General features: G+C 42.4%; 1 protein-coding gene across 1 annotated transcript in view; it reads right to left on the minus strand.

Moving 5' to 3' along the window:
• CHRM3 (cholinergic receptor muscarinic 3) overlaps window positions 1-27,238 on the minus strand; it is a 522,646-nt gene extending 495,408 nt beyond the window's left edge. The window contains exon 1 of the mRNA XM_049646064.1: window positions 26,427-27,238. The gene's annotated coding sequence lies outside the window, so the exon portion shown is untranslated. The remainder of the gene's footprint in view (window positions 1-26,426) is intronic.
• Between the last annotated feature and the right edge of the window lie 662 nt (window positions 27,239-27,900).

A 27,900-nucleotide genomic window follows, 5' to 3' on the forward strand; every position in this document is an offset into this window, starting at 1 on the left:
AATGAAAGACTGAAGTTATTTTACATTTGATCTTTTTAGACAATAAATTGTTCCCCATTTGCATCCTGATGGTTATATGTGAACTGTTACATCTAATTTTATTAAATTCCGTAACATATGAACAATATGGACCACAGACGCCTCAAGTCCAAAAGCTTTAAACACACACGATCTGATCCTTCTTTTTAGCTATCTTCCTTCAAAACAACAGGCAGATAAAACTTAAAAGTCTTATAAAATCCTTCCTTTGTGATTTCCTAACATCAGATCTTAAATCCAATTGTACATGTTGTTATCACTTAAAATCCAAATGTCAAGATGAGTTATATCTCCACGTGGTTAAAGATATGAAAAGCCTAACACTTTCATCCTAACTCTTCCAAAAGAGTTAATCCATATGGAAAGGTTGGGTGGGAGCTTATGGTACTAAAATTTGTTTGACTCTAATAAGTAGGTACTTACAAAAACCCTTTTGAGAGCTGGATATCTAAAGTCAGATCAAGTCAAACTCACAGATTCATTGAGGCAATACTATGGATTAGGGAAAGAAGGGATTCATGTCTCTGCCTTCAAAAATATGACAAGTCAGGGGCGCCTGGGTGGCTCAGTCGGTTAAGCATCCGACTTTGGCTCAGGTCATGATCTCACGGTTTGTGGGTTCGAGCCCCACGTCAGGCTCTGTGCTGACGGCTCAGAGCCTGGAGCCTGCTTCAGATTCTGTGTCTCCCTCTCTCTCTGCCCCTCCCCTGCTCATGCTCTGTCTCTCTCTGTCTCAAAAATAAATAAACGTTAAGAAAAATTAAAACAAATACGACAAGTCAGAGCACATACCAGATAGAGATGAGCAATTCAAGGACCCTTCCACTAGAATGTGGCTGTGAGTCTTGTCTTTCACTTCTTTCCTTCCTGCTTTTATCCTATGCCGCAGACAACCTGAGCCAGGTACCCATCCTCCACCCCAAATGTGCCTACGACACATACCAGCATGCCCCTCTCTATAAATATCATTTCTGCTGCAGAAATCCTACAGATCCTTCAAGGTCTATTTAAAAGACACGTTCATGTTTAGCACACAGGATTTGTTCTTTCCCTCCAATGATTTCCCATCTCATTAAAGAACAAAGTCACCAAGAATGGTGTGCACCAATGTCCCATGAGGCAGCACGGAGGAAGCCACTCATGAAGTGACTGATTATCACGGCCAGTACACTCCTTCTCAAGCACTACACTTGTCCTACTGCAGTACCAATGTCAACATAATTTCTCTCTAAGAAACACCCAGGCCAGGAGGACAGATGCGTTCGAGTTTTCAGCTCCTTTATTTAAACAAACCAGGTTTTGAAGAATATAATTTTTTTTTCAAACTGTTATTTATTTTGAGAGAGAGACAGAGAGAACACGAGCAGGGGAGGGGAAGAGAGAGAATCCCAAGCAGGCTCTGTGCCCTAAGCACAGAGCCCAATGCAGGGCTTGAACTCATGAACTGTGAAATCATGACACGAGCTGAAATCATGAGTTGGACGCTTGACTGAGCCACGTAGGCACCCCAAAGAATGAAATTTTTAGTCATTAAAAACCTTCCAAACTTTTCAGGGTGCCTGGGTGGCTCAGTCGGTTAAGTGTCCGACATTGGCTAAGGTCATGATCTCACAGCTTGTGGGTTCAAGCCCTGCGTCAGTTTCTGTGCTGACAGCTCAGAGCCTGGAGCCTGCTTCGGATTCTGTGTGTCCCTCTCTCTCTGCCCTTCCCCCTCTCCTGCTCTGTGTGTCTGTCTCTCAAAAATAAATCAACATTAAAAAATTTTTTTTCAACTTTGAAAAGGAAAAACAAATATGTTACAATTGGTTATCTGCTCTCAAATAGTTCTAACAAATTTCATGACCCGATTGCTTATTTTCATCATTGTATCCACTTGTCTAGGGTTGAAAATTTGTGCTATTTTTCCAAACTGTCTTTAGTCAAGAAGGAAACCTATGGAATTCAAAATTAGTAAGTCCTGTCGACTTCAAAATATAAAATTAGGAATATTTTAAACAGATGTCTTCAGATAGTTCAAAGTAACTTCTGACCCCAAAATATATTCTAAAGAGATATACATATACATGTAAATTATGAAAAAAAATCAAAAATTAAAATGGAATTTTTTAATCTGTACACTGGCTTAAAACCTAGAATTTATGAAGAGTGACTGGGATAATAACCAATTAACCTATAATTTATTTTAACTTATAATTTATTGTTCATTAGGAGGTTAACCTTCTGTCAGCTTCTGTGGCAATATTCTGAAAAAAGGAGTATGGAGGAATCTCTTTTTCTTTTCTTTAGAGAATTAAATGGAACAAACTTAAAGTTTACCCAGGAGCCCAGACTACTTGTTCTAAAATATACCAGACTATATTCTTTATTCTATCACGAAGTCTATGAATTTCACATCTTAAAATTTTCTCCATTCACACCTTTTTTTTCTTTTGAAAACAGCATGTGTGAGCAACACATACTCCCAGCCTAAATTGTTTTCTTCTCATCTTAGAAAAATGATGAAAAGTTCACATGTACCTCTTTTCCCCAAATTCAGAAACAGATGGTAGGGTGATTGTAAAACCACCTAGTCAGTTTGTTATTAGGTAGCCGCTGATACTGCACAATTCTGTTTTCGCAGACCTTTCTTTTCATTGTACAAACGAACCCCTGGATCCTCACAATAGTTTACCCTTTTGTTCCATACTTTTGCTCCATGAATTCCAAAGCAATTCCTGCAATTTCCTTCTTACTGGCTCTCCTTCCTTCTTACTGGCTCTCCTTCCTTCAGCCTTATCGACAATGGCATGACCCAGCACCTTGTCTTCCCCAACTACACAACTTCGTATCTAAAGAGAGAGTTGGGGCGCCTGGGTGGCTCAGTCAGTTAAGCGTCCAACTCTTGATATTGACTCAGGTCATGATCTCACAGTTTACGGGACTGAGCCCCGTGTTGGGCTCTGTGCTGACAGCATGGAGGCTGTTTGGGATTCTCTCTCTCCCTCTCCTTCTGCTGCTCTCTGTCTCTCAAAATAAGTAAACATTAAAGAGAAAGGAAGGAATGAAGGAAGGAGGAAGGAAGGAAGGAAGGAAGGAAGGAAGGAAGGAAGGAAAAAAAGAAAGAAAGAAATGAAAAAAGAGTGAGTTTAAAGCAGCTTACTAGCCAGCAGCAATCTGGGCTCCCAAACCATATCCATGGGAGAGGAGGAAGGTTACATATAAACCCTTCGAGAAAGTCTCCTCACCTTCCAACACTGGAATGAGTGTGAAATGTGAGGGCATATTCCTTGCTCAGTTTTACACACTTCTTTCATTTACGCTTTTCCCCTCCATTGTCTTGACTTATAAACCAGAAGCCCACGAAATCATTTTCTGAAAAGAAGGAAAATATTAATTGGCAGCAAAAGAAGAACACAAAGTTAACAACTGCTTCTGATACCTCATAGTCATTAGTATTGATGGATATATTTTCACCAGAAAGAAGATATAAATATATTTCATTCTGGTTCCTATTCTCGAGGCTTTATCACTCAAACAGTCAGATCCCATAGAATGTGAAGGAAATGCCCATATGAGGCTCTACTGGTCACCTCAGAGAACAACAATAGTGTTCTACAGAGAACACCTCTCTTTCGTGGAAGGGGAAATTCTTTTATTTTACTACATAGGCCAATAGTTAGTTTCTGCACTGACAACATCTTGTCATTTTTTTTATATAATCTAAACTTTAGGGGAAAATGAATGACACAGTCAGATAAAAATGAGTCCACAAAACTAAATTATCATTTAACAAAAACCAACCCATGATCATTGAAGACCGATGTTCAAATGAAGAATGGTCTTTATGATTTTATTTCCTTCAGGTAGATTCTGAGATTCAGATCAACTGTGGTTTCCCCACAATATTTAATTCTGTTCCTGAAGAGCCTTCTAGAACTCTCAACAACTTGAATTATCAAAGAAGCTGAGCACAGTGGCAGAATCACTGATACACGTTCCTATTTGAAAAGTCTGCTCTTCTCCCCTTAAATGTTTACCGTTTGGAAAATCCATACCAAACACGGAAACTGAGTAATTCCATCTGTCATCTTTTATAGCCACAATGCATTATTTACATAAGATCACTAAATTAGTGTCCAAGTTGCAAAGAGATCATATTGAGAGCAGTAGATGATCCTACTTAGATGAATAAAATAACCTCTTATTGTAACATTATTATGAGTAACTTAAAAAAAATTTTTATGTTTTTATTTTTATTTGTGAGAGACAGATACAGAGTGTGAGTGGGGAAGGGGAAGAGAGAAAGTGAGACACAGAATCTGAAGCAGGCTTCAGGCTCTGAGCTGTCAGCACAGAGCCTGACATGGGACTCAGACTCACAGACTGTAAGATCATGACCTGCACCAAAGTCGGACACTTAACTGCCTAAGCCACCTAGGCACCTCAATAAGTTTCATTTTTTAGTCCGGAGATTGCAAATACCTTTAACCAAAACCACAGTCATACCTGGACTGGACAAGTTATTTAGCGTATGTGTGGTTTATTATGCTCACCTATTAATCAGACAGGATACCTACCTTGCAGTATTGTTTTAAGGGCAAATGAGATATTACAAAGGAAATACTTAGCACTGTTCTAACACAGAGCAAGAACCCAGCATTTTTTGGGTAAATATTAGTGTTTATATTATTGACAGTGAATCATTCTGTATGACAGGGTCAAGCTTGGGGCGCCTGGGTGGCTTAGTCAGTTAAGCGTCCGACTTTGGCTCAGGTCATGATCTCACTGTCTGTGAGTTCGAGCCCTGTGTCAGGCTCTGTGCTGACAGCTCAGAGCCTGGAGCCTGCTTCAGATTCTGTGTCTTCCTATCTCTCTCTGCGCCTCCCCACTCGCTCTCTGTCTCTTTCTCTCAAAAATAAATAAACATTAAAAAAAAAAAAAAAGGGGTCAAGCTGGTTTCCTACAACTCACCACCACCACCAGTATTTCCACTACTAGCCATATGTTCCATAAAGGCAGGAGCTCCCAAGAAACTGATCATAAAATAAAATGCATGTTCAGTTTCTACTCTATATATTGAATCAATCCTCCTTGATCTCAGCTGAATTGAATTTAGGAAAATATATGAAATTAAGTGTACTATCTATGCTAGTCCATTTTTCTGAAATGGATGTTATCTGATCTGAACTATTTTGTTCTGTTCCAGCTGTTTTACTACCTGCTTTGGAGCAAACATAAGGTAGAGGCTGATGTTTGTTGAATGTCACATAGCACAGGCAACTTGGAAAGTGTGTTCCAAATAACATCAAACTGTTGGAAACACTTGCCTGAGATAGATGCAACCTAAGTGAGTATTAAACATTACCTAGGTTTGTTAAAATCGAAGTAAGGAAGGGATGAACCCCTTTAAAAAAAAGGTAAGCCACAGGGGCGCCTGGATGGCTCAGTCGGTTGGGCGTCCGACTTCAGCTCAGGTCATGATCTCACAATCCGTGAGTTTGAGCCCCGTGTCGGGCTCTGTGCTGACAGCTCAGAGCCTGGAGCCCTCTTTGGATTCTGTGTCTTCCTCTCTCTCTGACCCTCCCCTGCTCATGCTCTGTCTCTCTCTGTCTCAAAAATAAATAAAGGTTAAAAAAAAAAAGGTAAGCCACTTGTGTGATTCATCGTAGAATTATTCTTTTGATTGACGTCAAAAACAAGTATTCAGCTGTCACAAAGCATGTGTGTTCAGTATAAAATTAATTGTGAATAGAAAAGAAACCAAGGATTAGATGAAACAAAGAGCATAGTAGTGAAACAAAACAAAACAAAACATAGCAGTGATGAGGTGAGCCAGTGCCCCACCACCCACTCAAACACATTTGGATTTTCAGCTACAGAGACACAGCAAACTCCGGGATTGCTCACAAAATTACCACAAATGACGAGGTCCTAGGTTCAAATTCTTTTTGAACTTCAGGGAGAACATTCTCAGGGAGAACCTGAGACAAGACAAGAACCCTCGTTTCTTGTCACCAAACACTCCCCACCTTGGGTCTGCATTATTCTGGTATCATTCATATGATTTAAAACCACCCAAGTAAACATTTGCAATGGAAATAAGAACAACAGAAAACAAGCTGATGTCTACTTCTTTAGTTTAAAAAAGTGTGTGTCTATGTGTCTTGTGTATTCTCTATACCCCCAAACCACTCTAACTGCACAGTAACATCTAAATCCACTTATTTTTGAGTCCTTCCCTTTATTAAAAAAATTGTTTTTGATGTTTATTTATTTTTCGAGAGAGAGACAGAGCGCAACTTGGGGAGGGGCAGAGAGAGACGGAGACACAGAATCCGAAGCAAGCTCCAGGCTCCAGGCTCTGAGCTGTCCACACAGAGCCCAACGCAGGGACTTGAACCAACAAAGCCGCGAGATCATGACCTGAACCGAAGTCAGATGCTTAACCGACTGAGCCACCTAGGCACCCTGAGTCCTTCCCTTTAATTAATTAACTAAATAACCTGTGCAAGTGAGTTCTGTGTTTCAACACAGCCATTCATGCTTTTATGTTCTACAGTTTCATTCAAATTAATATTGAAGTAGTTGACTGACGTTCACAAAAAATATAGAAGACTATTAAAAGTCATGACGGTTTAATTTCAATTTGGATTACGGTTCAGTTCTAACCCTCCCAGGAAATGGGCCTTTCTTTTGAGGGTCAAAGTACAAGCGAGGTCTGGACAGCAGCGGTCAGCCAGCAACCCTCAGCCAGACTCTCCTCCATGAGGTATCTGCTCTGATTTATCCATGAAAGAAGTATGCAGTACCATTAATAGTAATTGTAATAATTATGGCTACATAATCATTCTGCAAGACTCTTAACTTATTCTACAATAATCTCTTACTCTACTCACATCATGCCATAGAGACGGTGATGAGACTGGTAAGATAATAATAGAAAAATAACAACAAAACAGTAGATACAGCAGTGATAATAACACTGTTTTTTGGGGCACGTACCACGTGCAAGTTCTACTTAAGGGCTTATACATATACTCAGTTTAATCTTCCTGATAACCAGAAGAGGCAAGGAATAGTAATTATCCTTCTCACATTACAGATGGTAAAATTGAGGAACTCTGAAGAAAAGGGGTAATTCAGGGAAGAGTAGAGTGAAGGAATATCTTAAGAGTGCAGATATATGGCAGGTCTAGAGAGCAAACAGTTCTGGAACGCTCCTAATAAATGAAAGAGGACAGGAAGGAAGGAAGGAAGGAAGGAAGGAAGGGGGAAAGAAGGAAGAAAGGAAGGGATAAGGGAGGAAGGAAGGGAGGAAGGGAGGGGGAAGGAAGGAAGGAAGGAAGGAAGGAAGGAAGGGAGAAAGGAAGGGAGAAAGGGAGGAAGGGAGGGGGAAGGAAGGAAGGAAGAAGGAAGAAAGAAAGAAAGAAAGAAAGAAAGAAAGAAAGAAAAAGAAAGAAAGTGAGGGAGAGAGAAAGGGAGAACATGAGACAAGTATTACTTCCTAGAAAATAAAAAAAAATACAAAAAGAGAAAATATCATAAGAAGTTCACTAAATGGTTCAGTAGTGAGTAACATTTATATAGTCAAAACATGTTAATATTGAATATTCATATAACCAAAATTTTAATGTGATTTTCTCAGTATAAGGATGGAGGTTTTCTATAGTAAGAAGTAAATTCTAAAAGCCAGAGAGTAAGAGGTGCCTGGGTGGCTGGCTAGGTTGAGTGGCCAACTTTGGCTCAGGTCATAATCTCGTGGTCTGTGAGTTCAATCCCTGCATCGGGCTCTGTACTGACAGCTCGGAGCCTGGAGCCTGCTTTGGATTCTGTGTCTCCCTCTCTCTCTGCCCCTCCCCCAATTCATGCTCACTCTCTCTCTGTCTCTCAAAAATAAACATTAAAAAGTTATTGAAAAAGCTAAAAGCCAAAAAGTAAGACACATCAGTCGAAGCATGGTATTTACAAATATGAAAGTAAATAAGAGGGGGAAAAAAACAGCCTAAAGAGTTAAAAATGCTCACCTGTTAAGACTGGGAAGCTGGGAGGCCTGGGGCACCGAGGGCTGCTATAATTTTCTCACAGCCTTGGGAACCATGGGACTTTGTGAAGGACTTTTTGAAGCTTTGTATTACAAAAGCTTCAAAACTCTTTGATGACACAGGAATGCAACAACTGTGTAAATCGTGTAAGAAAACAAAACAGAGTGGCCCTATCTAGGCTTCCCTTTATCTCAAGTGTACTTGGGTGGTGAGAACAGGCAGATTTGCCAGGCAGAACAAAGCAAATTTAAGGACACCCACAGCAGTGGAGCTGGAGAAAAGCAGTAAGAAGCTGGAAAATAAATAAAATTGTGCTTGGATTTTCTTATTGTGCCTCAGAAGAACACACTGACCTTCTCCACTGCTCAAAAACCCAGTATTAAGGGGCCAGAGTGTAGTAGAGGTTTACTGGAAATCCTTTTTTAGGGACAGCAGATGCTTCCACTCTAGCACGAGTCCTGAGGGATCAGAGGATTCCAGCAGAGAGATGGTGGGGAAGGGATCCTGCGTGCTTCCATGAGAGAATCACGTCAACGGTACAGAACTTTTCTGGGGAACGGCAAAGGAGACTAAAAGCACCATGAAGTGTGAGGGGCCATGGAACCACTTCTGCCTTGATACTGTCCTGGTAAATGATCAAAGTATGTAAGGGCATACCCAGCCTTTAAAATGGGTTCTTAGAGGGGAAAAAAAAAAAAAGTTTTAGAGATTGCAATGGTTTCCAAATCTCTGAATGGCCACATTTTACAAACAGCTACACAGTGAATGCATGGTATTAAATTTTCATGGGTTACAGAGATTAGGACCAAAAAAAAAGTCCAAATAAGAAACACTTAATTAAAAGAAGGTTAAGAGGGAAAATAATGGTGGGAGAGCTTCAGAATGGAAATTGGTAACAATTGAGAAGGACCTTATAATTCTGGGAGCATGACAGCATTTTGTGGTTAAAAACATTTTTAAGGTTGGGATGCCTGGGTGGCTCAGTTGGTTAAGTGCCTGACTCTGGATTTGAGCTCTGGTCCTAATCTCACGGTTTGTGAGTTTGAGCCCCACATCAGGCTCCGAACTGACAGTGTGGAGCCTGCTTGGGATTCTCTCTCTTTCTCGCTCTGCCCCTCTCTCACACTGGCACTCTCTGTCTCAAAAATAAGAATAAAATAAAAACTTTAAAAAAACTATTAAAAAACAGCAACAACAAAACATTTTAAGGTTAATATCAGCCATCTGATACCATACAGCAAAATGTTCTTTAAAAGGTTAGAGCAGCAGATGCCCTCAAATGAAAATTGCTTTAGTATCTACATCACTGATTTTGTTTTAACAAAAGATATTCTCTGTTCAGTGAATCTCTTTTTTTAATTTTTTTTAACCTTTATTTTTGAGACAGAGAGAGACACAGCATGAACAGGGGAGGGTCAGAGAGAGAGGGAGACACAGAATCTGAAACAGGCTCCAGGCTCTGAGCTGTCAGCACAGAGCCCGACACGAGGCTCAAACCCGCGGACCGTGAGATCATGACCTGAGCCGAAGTCGGACGCCCAACCGACTGAGCCACCCAGGTGCCCCTCAGTGAATCTCTTGCTACCAATTCCAAGCATCTCACTGTCCTTTTAGCGATCAAGAGGTCAAGCTTGTGACAACCTCACATTCTATTGGACAATAGCTTCCGTGTGATTCCAGTAAAATATTTTCCTAACTTCCAAATACCTGTTTTGAAACCATGCCTGTACAAGCATCGTTTCCCACTTTGATTCAGAGCCCAGACAAAAGTTCTCACCTACACATATGGTTTCAAGACCTGAGAGATGGGAGAGATTCAGCCCCAACCGAGTTCTGGGTGCTGCTAAGATGGTTCACACAGTCGAGTGTGTGTGCGTTTTGATCTGCAGGTTCCAGAGAAACAGCGTCTCCAGGGAATGCCTCCTATCCCACCATCATCAGAGCAAAATTTACCATATTAGGAATGTCAATCTCACGGTGATGCCCACGGATCAGCACCCTTCAAGCCAGATTACTTATTATAATATTTATATTATATTTATTATACTCTTATTACATTTTTTTAAAGCTACTTTTCTGCTAATCTTTTTTTTTTTTTAACGTTTATTTATTCATGAGACAGAGAGAGACAGAGCATGAACGGGGAGGGTCAGAGAGAGGGAGACACAGAATCCGAAACAGGCTCCAGGCTCTGAGCTGTCCGCACAGAGCCTGACGCAGGGCTCGAACTCACGGACCACGAGATCATGACCTGAGCCGAAGTCGGCCGCCCAACCGACTGAGCCACCCAGGCGCCCCTTAAAGCTACTTTTCAATAGCAAGAACAATTAGTTGATTCACTGAAGCTTGAAGCTCCTCTTGAGGGCAAGACCCTGTCTTTTTTCGGCATCACTGTATCCCTGACGTGGAACAGCATTCTGGCATGGGCAGTTGCTCAAAAAAAAAATCTGATGAATGAAAAAATAGAATACATTATTTTCAAGTATGTTTGGCAATATGTCAAGACCTAGATTTTGCTGTGAAAAACCTAACAGAGTATGATACTTGGTTATTTTTAAGAGCCTCAGAATCACCAAACTGCTAGAAAGCATATTAGCCAAGTAATGTAGAAAATTAAGTATCTTGTGGTACTTTGGGCCAACACACTCGTGATTATGTCACTTTTTGCACAGTGACACATAGTAGGTACTCACTGGTGACTTCCTAATTACGCCACAGAATCAAACTCAGAAAAGTCCTTCGACTTCCCCTTCCATTTTATAACCCAAAGAATTTCTTGACTTCCTTTTTAGTGCATATGCTTATAATTAAGTGAGCACTTATTTAATACATTTTATTTATTTATTTATTTATTGTGAGCACAATAAAATTTTAAAAAATTAGAAGGTAGCAAGTTGCTTCTCTCTTATGTAATTCTAATGGGAAAATAGGGGAAATAACATTATTAGGAACAAGGCTAGGCATAATCAGGTAAATCTGAGTGAATGTGCTAGTTTATTTCATTGTTCTGCACATCTATAATTCTATACTTCACTGTAAATGATGCTATGAGTGATGATTTTAATATGAATGTACAAAAGAAAGGGCCATGGCTGATTGGACAATACGGGGTAAGTTTATCAGTGTTTATGTGACAAGAAATGCAAAAGTGGCACTGAGTATTCTCTTAGTCGGTTAGTGTTTGTTAAGAGCCTATGGTGGGCCAGGCAGTGTTCTAGGAACTGGAGATTTAGCAGTTTAAAAAAAATTAAATTCTTGGTCTCAGCTCATATTATGTGGATTATAAACAGGCAATAAATGAAAAAATAAATACACATGATGTCAGGTGGTGATAAATACTATGAAGAGACGAGAGATTGAGGAGACACTGAATAGTGGAAGAGAATTCATACTATTTCAGATGAGGTGGTCACAAAATGCTGGCCTGATCAAGTGACATTTGAGAAAAACCTAAAGTAGGTGCAGAAGCATGCTGTACAGATTTCCAGAAAGAGTGTTCCAAATGGAATAGCAGGTGCAAAGACTCTGAGATGGAATGTTCCTGACACAGACAAAAAATAGCAAAGAGTTTCCACATGTAAGGTAAGTTTTGCCTAATTAGTGTACCTTGCATGTCTGCCTATTTAAACCTTACCAGTCCTTTAAAGTATTTCTCAAGTGAAATTCCTTTAACTAAGAAGTTCCTGGAATCCCTCCAAAAAGATTTGGCTTCCCCACCCTTTAAATCCCAAGAACAACTTGGCTCAGATAATTCTATTTTACCAATTAACACTTTTATAGGTTATAAACACATATCTAAGGGCAAGACTTTGCTACACATTTTTCCCTTCTGAACCTCATTGCCTTAAAACAATTATTTCCAAGCTGCTCTGGAGGTCAAAAACAGCATCTACAGTTGGTATTGGCTTTCTAAAATTTTAAAGAGTCAGTGGGCACCACTTTATAGCTTGGTCTGGTTTGGACTTGGAAAACACACAAGATGGCGCCTTCAGTCTTCTAAAAGACACACTGAATGTCATGCTTTGGTTAGTTATTTCTTTTTTTGTTAATATTTATTTATTTTTGAGAGAGAGGGAGAGAGAGACAGAGAGAGACAGAGAGAGAGAGAGAAGGAGAGAGAGGGATGGGCAGAGAGAGAATCCCAAGTAGGCTCTGTGCACAGAGAGCTCATGACATGAGCCAAAATCAAGAGTCAGACACTTAACCGACTGAGCCACCCAGGAGCCCCTGGTTAGTTATTTCTGTGCTAAAAAGAAGATACATTGGTGGGATCTTCATTAGCAGGATCTGGGCCAGCTTTCTACTCTGTAATGGTAATGTTAATCTTGGTTTACACATATGAGTTGCCTGATATAACTTCTGTTTATATTTGATTTTTTCTGGATTCCTATAACCAATGGCAGATAAAATTAATTAGTCAGGCTTAAGGTTTCTAGTATCTTTGTTTCTTCTGTCACCCCCCCCCCAACACACACACAAATGAAACCTTTGTTTCTCACACATTTGGAATAGTAGTCTACTCCCTAGAGCTACTAAATGTGTTCATCTAGGTTTCAACTTGCAAAGTCTATTTTAATTTTTTCATATGTAAGAAACACTGGTCAAGGTATGTTAGGGAATTTCTATTCTAGCTAATATCTTATATTTCATATATTTATTATATCATAACTTAGATATTATAAGGTTATTATAAGATATTAGAGATAATGTCTTATATCATAATTCCAGCAATACACGTGACTTTCAACATAGGTTTCAAAAATGGGCTGTCCTGTGTTTGGAAAGAAAGAGCAGATAGCCACATTAAAAACTAAATCCCAACAAAACAAAACAACAAACTAAATGCCAGAGAGTAAAGAATGACCATAGTTAAAGCATGAAATCTATGGAATATAACAGCAACTCCTCCCTCTCCCTCACATGGAACTAACAACATTTCCCCATATCAAGTGACTCATTTTGAACCTCATTTTAATTTTTCAAGACTTGACCCATTCATTGGACACAAATGCTGATGTCTGCCATCTAGTGGCAAAAATCAGAATCGGCAGCCTAATTTTTCTAGAAAACAGTCTATATATATGCATATATACATGCATATATATACACATATATTTTTTTGAGAAAAATCCAATCTAAGCTCTAAGCTTAAAAGATAGAGGAAAAGTCAAACCTAGGAAGGTCACACATCTAAGTGACCATGCTACTGTAATACCCATATCTGTCTGACTTTGACATCAAGTTAAGGGAGGCCTGTGTAAAACCCCTTGGGATCCTATGGATCCTATGGATTTTCACAAAAACAGAAATTTCATGAAACTTCTAGATCTTATGTCTAGATCCTATGGATTTTCACAAAAACAGAAGTTTCATGAAAGCAGCATCTTATCCTGTTTATTTCTCTCTTTATCTCTGGCACCTAGAACAGGGCCTGAAACAATTTAGGAACGTGATAAATTTAATGAGCTAGTGAATGGCAGTAGAGGAACTGGAAACAGATCAGAACAGAGTGATTGATAATTTTGTTTAATTGTCTTAGAAATTAATATAATACTTTAAATTTGTGAAGTACTATGAAATGTATTACATACGCTTTTTAAAACTTATTTATTTCTAGATGATCTAGACGGAATGACCTTTAATCAATGAGCAAAATGAATCTATGCTTATTCTATGAATATTTACAATAATTGAATTATTAGGCACATAGGTAGCAGTTCTAGACTATACTGTCTCACTTTCCTGACATTATCTTCTTCATATCAATAATGCATATGATATACTTTCTCAGAAAGGTAATCCTTAAATATAGTATTAAATACATGCAAATATATGGTCTGCGTATAATAGCTCCATAATATAAATCAAGAAACAAAGAAAAAAAATTGTCAAGGACTTCCTGTATTCGAGATCAGAACTTCTGTTTTAATACCACCTATAAACACATATCCGTACTTTTTAAATACAACAATATATTTAGATACAGTGGAGGACATTTGATGGAAACAGTTTCATCTTATTTCTACACCTGAGATCTCAGTCCTTGCTCGATTGTGTTTAAATTCCAGTGGAAAAGAGCACTCCACCCTTCCTCACAGCCTGAGAAACACCCTAAATTGAATATGACTCATCTTACCAGAGAGAACAGCCTAAGATAATGCACCCCTTGCCAACCAGGCTACTCACAATCTACACAGAAAAAAAAAAAAAAAAAGGAAAGAAAGAAAATGTTTCTTTCTCAATTTCTTTCTATGTCTGTCTCCCTCCTGTTCGCTGTTAATCCTCACTAGTGGGTCTTAAAATTGAGCAAGCGTAAGTATCCTTCAAGGTATTTATTTGAAATGCAGACTGACAGAACCTGATTCGGCTGGTCTGGTTTCAATCCCCAAGAATGCATTTTTAACAGCCACCCCCAGAGAATTCTGGGGCACTCAATCCTGGGCTATGTATGGCTTTAGAAACATCACCATTTCTAAACCTGTCCGGTGGTTACAAGAATCCCCATGAGAAGCCGCTACTTAGGAAGCTCGACCAATAATGACTACTTCAAAAGTACAATCAGCATTGGCCAGTGAGAGGAGCCACATCTGGAGGTGGTTCTCTGAAAGGATTATACCTCTCAAAATGTTAGGGTCACCCGCGTAACCATTATATCTACACAGACAACCCCCCAAGCAAGTGACACTCTGGGTCTGGCCTGGGATAATTCTATTATGTTCTGTATGATACTCATCAAGAACTGGTTACTGTTTATAAACATGTCAGCTATTTTGTCATTATTAAGATGCACTGAAAACTGGTAAACCTGAGGAGCCCCCCCCCTTCCCGCCCCGCAAGGGGAAAGGTGAGAGGGAATTCACTCAACAACAAGTACATAACGAGAGTCTATCATGTGCCAAGCACTGTTTTTGGCCCATGGGAGACGCTGGCGAGGAAAACATAACATAAAAATCTCTGCCCATACAGGGACAGATTTCGAGAGCTTCTCGTTTGGACTTTACAGCGTGAAGTCCTAGGCATTGAAAAATAAATAATGGTGGGTCCTGATGAGACACAGAAAATCTAAAGGAAAAGACAGTTATTCACGTAACTTATTCTAGCGCAAACATATGTGGCAAATGTGATAGCGGGCATGGGACTAATACACTAAAGGGGCATGGGGACTGAAAAGGTGACTTTTGTCTGGGGAGGCAGGCCTCTAGCATCTGTGGGTCTGCTAACAGTCAGAGCAGGAGTAGAATGTCAGGAAGCATTGGGGGGGGGGTCTCTACAGACACCCGGAGGGAGGAGAATGGGGGCCAGTGAGAGGGTTCCCCAGCAGGCTGACATGGATCTAAGAGCCGCAGCAGAGGGAGGCAAGGAAGACCGTATGGACAGTTGCATAGAGCCAAATGTGAATGACTTTGACCTCGTTACAGAATAGGGAAAAGCCAAAGCAGAATGAAAGCAGGGAGCCACGTTCGAGGCCATGGGCACTGTGGGGGGGAGATGGGAAAGGCAGTGGGAAGGGGAGGGAAGGAATGGATGAGACAGCTCAAGAAAATCTGTTAGGATGTGGAGACTGCATGTGCAGAGTGAGGGTATAAAGGAAATACAGTGGCAAAAGGTCTGAGATCCTAGGGGGACTGATGCAATCAGCTAATATAGGAAAACCAGGCAGAATGGTATATTTCGGAGAAAGGTGATGGGTTCCAATGTCCAAACAGGGCATGAGAGGTGCCCGGTGGATATCCTTTGTGGAAATGTTCAGCAGAGTGCCAGAAATGGATGTCCCGCACTCAAGGGAACGGACCTGGGTCTGCTGTCACCGAAGCCCTAAGTGCAGCTGAGATCTCCAGGGGCGAGAACACACACAGACAGCAGGTGGGATGACTCTTCCCTGGAAGAACCGAGAAACCCTGATGTGCAGCCCAAAGACCCAGGCTTGTTAAGTTTGTGTCCTTGGGTGAATCACTCAAAGTCTTGGGACCTTATTTTCCTCAAATAGAAGAGATATGATCTAGAAGTGTTCTTCATACGATTTCACAAACTCAGACCACAGCAGCCTCACACATGTCTAAGCATCAGCCCCTTATTGTCTGGCATTCTGCTTTTAGGTTTTTTCTTCATGAGACATAGCCAGCTTCAATGATAACTGTAGGTTCCCCCTACATACTCCACCTGACCCACTACCCAGGCAAAACGAACTTCCAGAATTCTACCGCAAAACTGATTTTTCAAAAATTGACAAATAACGGTCACAGTAACAAACATTCGTCGTTTGGAGCTGTCTCTCCAAAATCCTTAGAGGAATTTTGATTTTGACTTCTATAGGAATTTTCTTTTCAATCAATGTCTTACATTGTGCATTCATTTATTGGCATTCTAAAACATAGCTCGTATGACTTTGTGGGTTTTTTTTTTTTTGCCCTTCCTCTCTCTAAATTGCACTTTTGTTAAATATACAACATGATTTTATTAAATCTTTGTTAAAGAATTTCTGGGGGAAAAAGATTTTCTGGGCTTTTTTACTCCAAGATTACATTCATTCATGAAACAAAAACTAATATACACTATATGTGTGTCTTCAATAAATATATCCACATTCAGATTTCAACATGAATCATCCGCTTTCCACAGATCTAAAGTATGTGAAAGATTAGGGGTGCCTGGGTGGCTCAGTCAGCTAAGCGTCTGACTTCAGTTCAGGTCATGATGTCATGGTTGGTGAGATCTAGGCCAGCGTCACATCACGCTCTCTGCTGTCAGCCAGGAGCCCGCTTCAGATCCTCTGTCTCCGTCTCTCTCTACCCCTCCCCTACCTGCACGCACGTTCCCTCTGTCTCTCAAAAACTAAAAAATAAACTTAAAAAAAACTATTAAAATATAAAGCATGTGACAGTTTAAATTTCAATATGAAATTCAACTATCTGAAAGTACAGGGCATCAAACCTGAGTGGTCACTACATCACCACCAGTCTACGGTCCAACATCAGCCTGAAGGGACGTGAACAGCTTGTGCCCTCTGGGGCAGTATTATGTCTTACTCTCGTAAATCCTAAGTGTCTAATCCTGGGGGCAGAGAAAGTGCTGAATAAAGACATGCTTAACTGATCAGAATTTCAAAGCAAACATATTTCTATACCACTGGGCCATCTTAAGTGGATTGATTTTTATGCAGCGAAATCAGTAGATCTTTTAGAATACATTGCAGATTTAAAAAAAAAAAACAGGGAGAGGTAGATTTACATTTAAAGTCAGGTCACAAAAATCTATTATTATCTCAGTTTTGTATAAGATAAACGTGAGGGTGTATATAGAAAAATCTCAAAGGATTGGGGCACCTGGCTGCTCAATCAGTAGAGCACATGACTCTCGATCTCGGGGTCATGAGTTCAAGCCCCACGTTGGGTGCAGAGCTTGCTTTAAAAAAAGTATTAAAGGATTTTGCATCAAATTGTTAACCATGGTTTTTTAGGGGATATTAGGTCACGGTGAACCTTTTGGTTTTACTTTTGACGTCATATACATTGTTGTAATGCTTGATTTTTAGTGTAATCCCTATTACTTACATAATGAGAAAGCGACAAATACAGTATATTTACACAGTTTATAGGTTGATGAGTATACTGAGCATTCGGAGGAAGACTCCACGCAGGGTACTTTAGGGCAATAAAGGACAAATGAGACACAGTGTCCTCAAAGGACTTCACACTCCAGTATCTGAAATAATTTTTTTTTTTTAATTTTTTTTCAACGTTTTTTATTTATTTTTGGGACAGAGAGAGACAGAGCATGAACGGGGGAGGGGCAGAGAGAGAGGGAGACACAGAATCGGAAACAGGCTCCAGGCTCCGAGCCATCAGCCCAGAGCCCGACGCGGGGCTCAAACTCACGGACCACGAGATCGTGACCTGGCTGAAGTCGGACGCTTAGCCGACTGCGCCACCCAGGCGCCCCCAGTATCTGAAATAATTTACACACACACACACACACACACACACACATGCACGCATGAGTAAATGTGACCGGTGATGACACTGAATGTCTGATAAAGTACTAAAAGATGAATTCATGGTAAGAAATGTCAGTTCAAGCAATCCTTGACAAACTGCTAAAATCCGAGCCCATGAGGATATGGAAGAAAGGGCATTTTGTGCAGCACTGAGAACACATGAAAGTCAGGGAAATGGCAGAGCGTATACACAACAGCAAGTGCCAAGGGTACCGTGAGAGGCGACCTTGAGACTTGGGATTGAATTTAAAATGTAAATCCAAGCTATGGAACAAGTGGAATGCTAGTTGAATGCTGATAGAATACATTTAATTGTCATTCAATAATAATAGAAGGGGATGTCAAAGAAGTTTTGTGAGGATAGGAAAAAACAACGATCAGATTGGGTCTTCAATAAAAGTGATCTGTATAAAATGGATGAGAAGAGGGCACAGTCATCTGGGAGGCCCAGAGACTGGATGAACGAGGTGACTCGAATCAGCATTCGCATCACCTGGGCTAGTTAGAACTGCAGATTCTCAGGCCCCAGCCCAGACCTCCCGAATCAGTCTGCCTTCTACCAAGATCTCTATGTGATCTGAATCCACAATAAAGTTGGAAAAGCAATAAATCGAGGTGCTGGTGATAGGGAAGAAAAGAAGCCAAGAGGTTTGAGCTATTACTTGGTTGAATTATTACAATTTGGCATCTGACTAAATGTGGGAGGCAATGGAAGGGAATAAATCAAGATTACTCAGACATTTTGAGTTGTACGATGGCCATGCTATTTATAGAAATAGGAAACCGAAGAGGAGCAGGATGAGGAGGAAACAGATGAAGGCTGTGCTGTCCGGCAAACTCATGGAAACACTCCTTCCAGAAGCCAAGCTGGGCGTGGAGACCATGAATGGGTGTGCTCCACACTGGAGGCATTGGAAGCCATGAAAACAAGTGCAGCTACCAAGGGAGGAGGGGGCGAGGAAGGCATGGGGGTCAACAGAAGAGAAATTCTTGGAGAGTCTCACTCCGCTCAGGAGATGGGGTAGGGAAGCTGGGAGAAGGCAGAGGAACCACAAGAGAGAGAGAGCCAGGGAAATACGATGCTTTGAAAATAAAGAGAGGTACAGATGTTGCTAAGAGACTAAAGGGGACACCTGGGGAAGGGCTACTTGTTTTATGACTAAGAGGTCAGGGGTGACTTTTGGTAGTGGTTTTACTCCTGGTGAGGAGGGAAGCTAGAGAGCAAAAGGTTAGGGTCGGAGGGTAGTGAAATTGGGGGTGGAGGGAGGTGGCACTGAGCACGAATGAAAAGATTAAGAACGAAAATGAAAATTCTGAAGAGGCGTAAGAGACCAGGTTGAATGAACTTTAAACTGTTGAACTTTAAAGATTTGCTTATGGAGAAAAGATGAGAAGTATTCTCATTGTAATTCTCAGAATTATTAGGAGGGCAAACAGTAAGAATTAGATTTTTGGCTCAACGTAAGGAGAATCTGCTCAGGGCTGTCTGAAAATGGAAAAGGCCACCTTGTATACATTCATTTCTCAGAGCTCACAGATCGCACAATTCAACAGCGAATCACAAAGTAGAATGTGGTTCATCACTGACATCTGTAGCTGGTTGAATGGTGTCCTCTCAAAATATATGTCCACATCCTAATTTCCGAAACCTGTAAATACTACTTCATGTGGTAAAAGGTATGATAACATTAAGGCTTTCAGAAGGAGGAGCTTATCCTGGATTTTCTGGGTGGGTCCTAAATGCAATCACATGTATCCCTGTAAGACAGGAACACAGAGGAGGAGGCACACAGAAAAAGAGGTGGTGATGTGACCACAGAGGCAGAGACTAGAGGCAGTCACAAGTCAAGGAATGTAGACAGCCATCAGAGGCTGTGGGTGACGAGGAAGGATTCTCCCCTGGAGGCTTTGGAAGGACTGTGCACCTGCCCACACTTTGATTTCAGACTTCTGCTCTCCAGAATTATGAGAGGAAACATTTATTTTGTTTTAAGCCATAGTAAATCAATATGACACCTGACATCACCTTCCAACTCTTAGATTTCTGGAGCTGCTCTCAACACATGCAGATCATAAACTCTTGGAAGGCACAGCCCTGGACTCACCCTCTTGTGAATCCAAAGAAGGATGTCTGTGGTACCCGGCACATTAGATAACACTGAACACTGTCAGGGAGAATTACCACAGAGATGTACACCCACATGTGTAAGCGGAACACAGAGATGGATACACAGACACACAGAGAGATAATAGACAGATGACTGATAGATAGATAGATAGATAGATAGATAGACAGATAGACAAAGCAACAGGGAAGGAGAAAGGCAGATGGATAGACTCATCCTACTCAAGCAAGTAAATTAAAATTTATTTATACTCTCATGAAGTTAACTTCATAAATACTACCTGGGTTATCCTCGAATGCCACATTTACTATTCAAGATAGAGGGTACAACCAGAATTTGGAGGAAGGACATGAGGCTTATAGTTGCTTAGACAAGTTTTCTTACTATTACATGAACTAAAGGGTTTAAAATAATTTATCACAAGGAAAACAGAATGATAGCTGCATTCAAGGAAAGTTGAGAGAGGTTGGCTGAGGATTTGGGGGTGAGGAGGGAAGAAAGGAGGACTTCATAGGAAGGGATACTATGGCAATTCCAGTTTTCCCAAATGTCTCCCTTCTGACAAGGTAATGCACACGGCACAGGTCATTATCACGTGAGGAGTCACAGGCAAACTAGACAGGAGGATCTCTGCATCCATTTCATGTATGAGAACTTCTTTTCAATGCAGATGATTTGAGGGATTTGCACATGAGAGAAGTTGTGCTTTTAGACTATGTTGAACTGCAAAAATTGAAAATAGCAAAAAAATCACTGTGTTCAACACTTCTCAATGGATACACGTATATATAAATAGATAGATACACAGACACATAGAACCCAGTAATATTTGAAATTTATGTGGATTCTTGGATTCTGCAAAATACAACTGGATTGGGCCCCACGGGAGGTTAAGAGCCGGCAAGATGAAACTCCAAATGGCCATGGGCAAGAAGCGGTTCTTAGTTGAGTAGTAACGGGGTCTCTCTCCAGACTTGGTTCCATGGGCAAGTCCAGAGCAAATATCACTACTCTCAAGTGAGAAGTTGAAAACAAATGGACAAAGGCTGCCCATAGGTCCCTTTCCCTAAAGCTTACTGGCAGGATATTTTGGTGTGAATCTAATTCCATGGCCATAGCTACCTGTGATAAATTAAAAGGCCTCAGCAGAAGAACACCTCACAACCATAAACGCATGGTCCTTCACAGCCTGCTGGCGGTATTTTACTTTGGCGTGATCCTACCTGAATTTTATCCGCACAGCAGTAGTGGGAGGATATCCTGCCTGACCCAGGATGTCTACACTAGCTCTACTTCCTGCAGTAGAGGTGACTGAAGGTAGAATATGTCAGGGCTCAGCTGGTGTGCCAGATTTCAAGGGAACACCGGGGACAGGAAGTAAGCTAGGGCTAGGCCAGAACAAATGACCTAATGAAGAATTAATTCCGTAGTGGATAGTCAGCAACTCAAATTACAGTGGCCAGGAGGAGTGTGGGGAACTGAGATTTGATGCTGCCAACAATGACACACAAGGAGAATTTATTTGTCAGGTTGGAACTTGGCAGCACGACTCTTCAGGCAGAAAGGATACACTGTCAGGAGGGTGACTGTGCCTTAGGCCTAGGGGTTTGTCCACTTTAGGGTTGCATCAGAGACTAAGAAGAGAAAGAATGCAGTCTTGCTCCTGGAGAAAAGTTCTTGGCAAGGGTGAGGCTAACTGCCAAGGTCACAGCTAAAGCCCTTCCAGGCAAGCCTGTGGGACTAAAACTGCAAACATGAGAAAAGCCTAGCCTTGGAAAATATGACAAGAGTAAGAGAAACTGAGGCTAGCTTGGCATGGGAAACACTAGAGCTCACTAGGGTTAGGGCCAGCGAACCTCACACTCCCTTCTCTGCAGTGCACTGGTTGAAGAGTCCAGAAGCCCAGTCTCCCAGTGTCACACAATGCAGGGCCGGGGAAGGCAAGAGCTCAAAGCCCACAGGCATCAGCCAGCTACTGTCTGTCTAATCGTATTCCCCCATTTCCCCCCCATCGTTGTTTCTCCTCAAAGTGTTCACATTCTAGCTGGCTTCAGGATGAACTGGCACAGTCGGTGAGAAGAAGATGGCAGGAGCTCAAATATTCCTTCTGTTGGCCTGCCATCACCACCGGCGGATCCCGGGGCTCTGTCGATGTGGGGAGCTACAGCCTCGGCAGAGAGAAGTCAAAGAAGGTGCATGCCAGCCAGAGGACTTAGCCTTCAGGAGTGCATGAGCAGGACGTTTCAACAGGTGGGAGAGCAGAAGTGCCAGCCGGAAGGGGAGAGCCTGCCAGAGGCCAGGGAGTCTACAAGCCGCCAAAACTTCCGGACAGAAGGGAACGCAAGTGCAGCCAGCTACTTAGCCAGAGGGGAACCTGTACTCTGGCTCTCCGGGCTCCACATCAAATAATATTAAGGGTCCAAATCGTGCGCCACATTTAATAGTGCTTTAGAGATTGTTCGAAAAGCACTTCCACAAAAGTCATGGCTATGGATGGCCAAAAGCATTCTGCAACGTAGACAGGAAGACTGCTATCCCCTCCACTTGCACATGGGGAAAGAATTGCTGGGGGAGGGCACCCCATTTCCACTGCACGGCCCGTTGTGATTCAATATTTCCAATAGCTTCACTGCAACAAAACTGTCTTCATCTCCTTATTTGATGACAGTGCTAATGCAGGTCTAAGTCGCCCAGGATATGCACTTTTTAGGGAACGGGGAAATCTAATGGAGCACATGGGATGTGGGATTATAACCAAAAGGGGATGCCTTTTGCACCTGCACAGCCTTTCTGTGGCGTGCTGGTGGAGAGACAAGGGCCATAACTACTGATTTAGGATTCAGAGTCTTTAATTTGATCTGAACAAGAACCCCTTCCTTAATGTTGAAGATGGAGTCTTGTCAGACATGAGAAATTAACTTCCAATTTGACAGGTTTTGCCTCTTGTCAAATTCATTAGGTGATCTGTTCACCTTTCTCCCCTAAAGTCAAAACTTTCCACCGAGGCTACAATTCTATCCCCCAGTTCTGTTCATACTGGCAACTAGGACAGGGAATCCACTGGACTAAATGAGATTGATAGGTTAAAAAAAAAAATCCAGTGGACCATTTCATGGCCATCTAGGGAAGCACTGCCATCAAAAATTAAGCGTAAGGCACATTTTATTATGCTGATTTTTTTTTTAAATAACTGTGGTGGAGGCATTTGCTTAATTTTTTTTTATTGGAGCCATACAGGTCTTTTTGATATTCTCCTGTACGAAAAACGTATTTTTCAATTCACAAACATATTGCATAAAGTAAAACATTTCCAGTTACTCACTGATGCTTCAGAACCACAATGTGAGGATAATGCTATGGGTCATAATATATTATGACATAAAAGTAGGTTCCCTCAGTGAATGACAGGTGCATCTCTCAGCATACCCACCAGAGACTCTGTCTTCATATGATTCACCATTCATTCATCTCATGTCTGAAGTGCCACTAGACCACAGCTGTTCTCAATATAAACTTCCCTGCATTGCAAAGACCCAGTTCCTTAATAGTTACACTGACAATGTCCAGGCCATTTAGGAGTAGGCAAGTAATTCTTCCAATGCTAACAACTCTATTAGGCAAGAACAGTACGTGGGCTCAGGAAATGCTAGAGGAAATTTTAGGTACAAATATGAACAAAATTATTACTTTAGAATTTGCAAATACACAAGGGAATGTTGCTTTTAATTATATCACAGAAATTTCCTTCTATTCAGTGGACTGGTGGGGATGCAAGAAATTTTATATTATTGTGAATTTCATATATCACCCCCCCGAACCCCCACCGCCAAACTCATTTTCAACAGGTTGCCCTCAATTAAAGCTGAAACACCATTAAAAGAAGTTCACGCTTTTACACACTGTAGCTTAAACAACACACTCTTTCTGTAAGGAAGTAAATCATTTGTCTTTATAAGGAGAAGAAAACGGGTGCATCCTAAAAAAACCCAGTATGCCTAAATAATCTTCAGAAATTGGTAATACTTTTGATGTGATATTTCCCTTTTTTCCCAAAAAGAAAAATGTACTATTCATACATTTCACTAAACTTTAATAGGAAGTTTCCTAAATAAGTTTAAATGTAGGGTTTAATGCAAAACTACTCTTATAACACAATCAATCTTTCTCTATATGTTGGCCAATTCCACACACGTTTTCCCTTTTCCCGAATTACACTTTCCTCTTACAATAATTTCCCATGCAGTAGATATATACATTGTCAAAGATTCTTTTCAAAATCTTTTTCTCTTTTCCTTTTTAAAATATTAAGTCTATTTGCATAAATATTTGTTATTATTTTTAAAAAATGGCATTTCAGTAGTACTATTTTCATTTTGGAAGTCAATGTTATTAGCAAACCCCCCCCCCCCAGCCTATAGAAACAGTCTAAATCAGACCTGCAATGTAATTAATTTTAACTCAGCAATTTAAGCTAAAGGTATATTTCCATATGGAAACCCATTTAAAAATAACATGCTTTCTAATGCAACAATAGCTAATTATACATTAAGCTAATTGAGACAAGCTATGTAAACAAAATCTCAAATAGGCTATTCAAGGATAGGAGCGTATGATCTAAACCACAATTCTGTGGCATGTTGAATGCACACAGAAAAGGCAGGCATGTTCTATATACTGTTCGCAATACCAGCTCCCATAACAAGAGGGTGCACCCAACGCCATATCTATCCCACCACGTTTGGAACAGAAAGACCTCATTTTTTTTTTTTTTTTAATTAATACGTGACTACCACAATCTTGTCTATATGCTGGTATTTGTCCTAGGTTCACCTCTCCCCTTTCTTAAGTGTATATTCTTAGGCAGGGTCTCTTTCTTAAGTAAATACAGGGGCATTGTTTTAAACACAGGAAAAAGTGCTGAATGTTTCATGCAATTTAATGATCTCACAATATAAAATTATTTGGGACCGCAGAATCAACAAATACATTTTTTTTTGGAAAAAAAAATATTTTTCAAATAGTAACACAGAAAGACCCAAAATGGGGGATCAGGCTATCTGTTTTGTTGGGACTCAGAGGCCAAGAGAGGCATGAAAAGGTCTGTGCAAAACATACAGTGAAATAACCAGTGTCTTTAACAACACAAACGCTTGGATACATACATTTACCTCCTAAGAAGAGCCATCCCGTTCAACATCGCAACACAGCCAGCCTGAGGACAGCATATCCAGCCATCGGACAGGTTCAAATAACACTTGCAGACACATGAATGTTTGCATTCTTGTAATCTGTCCATATGGGTGCAATTCCCAAACCCCTGCTTCCTCTCCCACTTCCAACCTGCGTGCTAGGAGAGTCGCACACATGCACACGCACGCCGAACAGGATCACAATTCCAACACGCACAGCGCGAAAAAGACAAGTGCATTTTGCTGCACGAGTCAACTGTGCCCCCACCCCGCCCCCCACACCACCACGGTTTAAAAACACGCAGAAATTAACCCAGCTGTAAGGAGGCTGTTCTGGGAGAGGGTTCCAGAGAGAAGATTCGGTGCGGTCTAACGGCCACGGCTCCGCGAGTGTAGACTCTCTCTGGGTCAGTAAAGATGCGCACCGGGGCTACCCACCTTCGCCCAGGTGTTACACTAAGTGCCAAATTTGCCTCTTCGCCCCCTGAAATGCAATCCGAACAAGCCACCCTATTTCGAGGTTGGCGGGTGTCTGCTTTAGCTTTCCTAAAAGCGGTAGGAAATCATCTGAGGGAAGCCACACACGCACATCACACAGGCGCGCGCGCACGAGCACACACCAAGCCGAGTAGCTCCTCTTGTCCGGACTCTTGGTGCCTCAAATCCGGCATTTGGGGGAGAGAGGATGCAAGGCTCGAGGAGAGCCCAGTGGTGCGCCCCCGCTCTCTCCCGGCCACCGCTCCTGTTACTCCCGTCATTTTCCCGGCACTTGCGGTGACCCCAGCATTCCCACCCTGGGTCCCAGGCTCCAACTCCGCACAATATCGCGCTCTCTCTAGGTTCAAGTTTCCATCACCCACCCCCCTACTCCCCAAATCGACAGACCAGCTCTCTCCAGCGTCCCCAATACCCTGTTTGCATTCCCCAAAGCAAAGACATTTCCTACCCGGGCCGAAAACTTTTTCCTCCCTTGGCAACGCGATCAGGCAAGAAACCAGGTCAGCCGCTACCTCCACCCGCTTCGCCCAGCGCCCCGGTGGCGAGCACCGTCTTTTACCTGGCCGCTGCGCTCCAGGTGACCGTCCCACGCCGGCCGCCCGCGCCTCCTCGACTCACGGGGGTCGCCGGGTCCCCTGTCCTTTAGTCGCCTCCTGCTCGGCGCTCCGGGAGCGAGTGTCCTAGGACCGCACGCCCATGCCCGGAGCCGCCCTTCGGTTCATCGCGCGTCTTTGCAGAAGCGAGGCTGCCGCCGGCGATCTCACCAGCAGCGCGGGGATCCGGAGGCACCGACTTGCCCCGCGGTGTGCGCCCCCGGGTCCGAGAGCGCTCCGCCCGCGGGCAGCTGCGGCCGCGTCACATGCCGCCTCCAGGCAGCGGCCCGGCACCTGCCCAAGCGGCAGCGCTCTTGGCTCGGCACCGCCGCCCCCGCGCCTCGGGCGCCCGGCACGCTCCGGCCCTCTCTGTTCGCGTCTTTTTTTTCTCCTCTCTCTCTCTCCCTCCTCACTTTTCCCCCTCCTTCTTTCCTTCTCCTCCTTTATCTTGTATTCTGTCTTTCCAAAAGCAGACACAAGGCGCTCCAAGTGGAAGGAGGGTCTCTCCCTCCTCACGAACTCTTTCTCTGCCTGGTGGTGGCGGTCGTGGCTACTGCTCGCCGCTCCTCCTTCTCTTCCTCCCGCGCTCCTCCTCCTCCTCCTCCTTCCCCCAGGACGGCGAGCACGGGTGTAATGCACAAGCTGCCTGCCACAGACCCAAACCTGCCCGGCTTCTGAGCATGCCCAGTGGCTTTGCTGGCGCGCGCTCAGCTCCCGCGTGCGGGCTCCACGGGCTTTCTGAGCCTGGGGGCGGGGGAGCCCGGCGGCGGCGGGAGACCCCCGCGGCCTCCGGGCTGGGCTCGCTCTGTCCACGCGTGTCCCCAACTCGGGCCCCCGGTGCTTCAAGGACAGATCTTGTGGGTCAGTGTTGCTGTGTTCTCTCCTGAGTCCATTTGCTTGGGCTGCTTGGAAGGATTGAGAGGAAGTGGATTCTTGGGCACAACTTACTGCCGAGAGAACCCCAGCGCGGTTATAATAAACGACTCCGTTGAGAACCTTTCCTTAGAGAGCAGCCTGAGTCTTCCCCGCCCCCTCCCTGATGATAGTCTCTTCATTACAGAACAATGTAATAGAGGACGACCTGGCTTTTCCTCTTCCAGAAGTTGACGCCTTAGTTGTAAAAAAGGTAAACATGCATTAAAAAGACGCGCGCGTGCACACGCACCCAGACCCTTTTTTTTTTTTTTTTTTTTTTGTAATCAGAAGATAAAAGATAGGATCTTGCTAGCCAGGCTTTTATATTGCATAGGTAGCTCAAGAGGAATGAGAAGTTCAAAAGAGAGAAAGGAGGAAAGAAAAGGAGAGAAGAAGGAGGTGGGGAGAGGGGGAAAATGTCTTACTATACTACTTTCAGCTAACTAAATAAGGACAAAGTGGAAAGAGGCCAAAGTTGCAGAGATACCAATGAGGCTGCCCCACAGCGCACTGAAGGTTTATAGA

The sequence above is a fragment of the Panthera uncia genome, chromosome D2, assembly GCF_023721935.1.
Source record: "Panthera uncia isolate 11264 chromosome D2, Puncia_PCG_1.0, whole genome shotgun sequence".
In the NCBI taxonomy this organism is placed as follows: domain Eukaryota; kingdom Metazoa; phylum Chordata; class Mammalia; order Carnivora; family Felidae; genus Panthera; species Panthera uncia.